This window comes from Phoenix dactylifera, chromosome 2, assembly GCF_051530095.1.
Source record: "Phoenix dactylifera cultivar Ajwa chromosome 2, Ajwa_hap1_PhDact_Kaust_v1.1, whole genome shotgun sequence".
In the NCBI taxonomy this organism is placed as follows: Eukaryota; Viridiplantae; Streptophyta; class Magnoliopsida; order Arecales; family Arecaceae; genus Phoenix; species Phoenix dactylifera.
The window spans coordinates 32,199,250-32,201,959 of NC_143191.1; the positions used below are offsets into that span (position 1 = coordinate 32,199,250).

Sequence of the window (2,710 nt, forward strand, 5' to 3'; positions counted from 1 at the left end):
GCGAGGACGCTTCGGAGAAGGCATCCCAATAATGAGGCATTTTCGGGAAAGAAGAGACGCCGCCCATTAGAGGCACCTCGAAGCGCCTGATAATTCGAAACGCGCGATAATTTAAAATTCCCACAACTCATGATGACCCAACTAAAACTACTTCCCACGCTCAAGCTGGTAACCAGCTGGAACTCGGAAGTCGGGGGGTAGTGTTGGGGGAAAAACCCAAGTCATGCCTCCTCGGAGGTGCTCGACCAAAGAGCGCCGACTAGAGGAGCACTCGACCAAAGAGCGCCGACCAGAGGGGCGCTCGACTAGAAAGCGCCGACCAGAGAGGCGCTCGACCAAAGAGCGCCGACCAGAGGGGCGCTCGACTAGAAAGCGCCGACCAGAGAGGCGCTCGACCAAGGAGCGCCGACCAAGAGAAGCAACCCCGCCACAGGACACTCCGCTAAGCAACCGGCTCGGCTCGGCACCCGTGCCGGGCCCGTGCCTTAGCCAAATATCCAATCTCCACCTAATCCTCTAAAGGATCTGACAACTAAATACATGACTCCACTGCAATCTGCCACCATCCCTAAGTCATCAAGGCACGTGATCTCCGCAGGCATTCGGCACACCCTATCATTAATGCATGAGACCCCCTCAGGCCTCCGATGCACTCGGTCATTAAATGAACACGGCTCAAGATGATCTCCGGATCACTGAACCATCAAAGCGTATGGCTCTCCCTGACCACCGGTTCACTCAGCAATCAATGCACTTGCCATCTACGAACCCCAGGCCCACCACGGCCGGCGGTTCAACCACCCCAACGGGTCCGATCAACCGTGACAACTCCCTGACTCCGGCCTGATCCGGCCTTATTCTCCACAACGCCATTAATGAGCGTGATCGTGCCCAATTATCACAAAAGAAGACAAATTTCCCTGTCACCTCCCAGGTAACGTAATACCTTTCTATAAAAGGGAGCCTGGGGGGAAAGAGAGGGGGACAGAGACACAAAAAAGCAAAACATTCTCCTCCTTCACTCCCCACATATTAGCCCCCTCTGACTTAAGCTTCGGAGGGCCGGTGCCGGAAAGCCCGGCCACCGGCTTTCTTGCAGGATTCTTCAGGAGGACGCCACCAGTCGACGCACCGCCACCTACTGTCCCGGCAGCGGAACTCCTCCCCTCTCGGTTCGCGGCAGCCCCCGGGTCCAATTTCCAGCAACACACTTCATCTTCAAAGAATTTCATATTGGAATAGAAACCAGATTCCTTCTCAAGCCTATCACGAAAATAAGAAGAAGAAGGCAGGTAAAAATTAATAAACAGAACCTTTACTCAACAGCGGTTAGAAAAACAAATCACTAATGAAGGTTTGAACCTTTTTCCCAAAAGAACGCGTACTCTTGGACGGTCTCTTTGAACTCCTCATCAAGCAATTGCAAGATCAAGAAAACCTACTCTCTGCCAAGGGAAGACATTGTAATGCCACGTCTTTCTCACAAATATCCACACCGTTGTCACAAGTCGTCACATTTAAACCCTAAATGATCAAAAGAAAAGGAAAGAAGGATCAAATCATTCTTGAAAAAACAAAAGCAAAAGCATCAAGATTCCCAGAAAAATCCAGAATTAACTTTCCAAATCGAGACAAAAGTCAGAAAGAATCAAAAAACCAGTAGTAAATCACTAAATAACCTCTTCTTTCCTCCTCCACAAAGATCCGCCGACGACAGGAATCTCTACCCAGCGTTAAAAAAAAAAATCTAGGATTTCCGAAGATAGGAGACGATGAATCGAAGATGCAGCACAAGTAGATGGGGGAGAAAAAAGCGGAAAAGTAATACCTGAGGCTATATGACAGATTCTTAAAGAATTCCAAAAAGAAACCAAAGAAAAGGAGCTCACCTCAGAGCCAAAGGACAGAGAGAGATCGGCCAAGAGAAGACCAACAGCGAGACAACCTCTGTTCTGTTCTCCCACTCGCCGCTCGGAAGAAACGATAAAGAAAGAAACAAAGGAGGAAAGAACGGAAAAAGATCAGACCGAGACGCCGAGAGGCCATATTTATAGGGGCAGGAGGCCATCGAGGAACTGCTTGCCTTATTGCCGATGATGAGAGCACATGAGACCGATAAGGCCAGATTGTGACCCGCGATACGGGCTACACGACCCGTTCACCGAAGCGGGATTTAGTAACCGGCAGCTGTCCTTCTACGCCATAGATTAGTAAATTAGTTGCTGAGACTTGGATTTGGCGTAAGGCATTTTTCTAACTCTCCTCATTCCGAATTCTCTTAAAAAGCGATCGAAGGGCCTTACTTTCTCTGTGGAAGGACTAAAAAAAAGAAAGATCGGCCCCTTATAACGCTCGAAGTCGGAGTGGGAGCAAAAGAATGCGGTAAAGGTGGGACACGATAAGGAGTGTCACGATTAGCAGCAACACTTGACGTGGAGCGGATCCTGTGCAGCTCAGCTTGCAACAATTGTGTCTGGAAGTTCTCTCAAACGCCTCATCTGCCTTGATCTAAGGTTGAGATCGTCTCTACAATGTTTGAGACGTGTGTTAGGAAAAATTTAAATGCGCACGCGGCCCGAAATTTGGCCGCGTGCGCGTTTGAGAGGAGAAAAAAAAAAAAAGGTAACGCCCAGCAGGCGTTACGCATTTGATTTTGGAAACGGCCGCGGCCGCGTGCTCGTTTGAAAACGAAAACGCCCGTTGGCATTTT

At 49.4% G+C, this 2,710-nt stretch overlaps 1 long non-coding RNA gene across 1 annotated transcript; it reads right to left on the reverse strand.

Annotated features, from left to right (window-relative positions):
• LOC148714680 (uncharacterized) lies at positions 1-2,009 on the reverse strand. Its single transcript, XR_015975321.2, has 3 exons — positions 1,890-2,009; positions 1,363-1,524; positions 1-1,263 (listed from the first exon to the last, which is right to left on the reverse strand). It is a non-coding gene; the product is annotated as an uncharacterized LOC148714680 (long non-coding RNA).
• Positions 2,010-2,710: the final 701 nt, after the last annotated feature.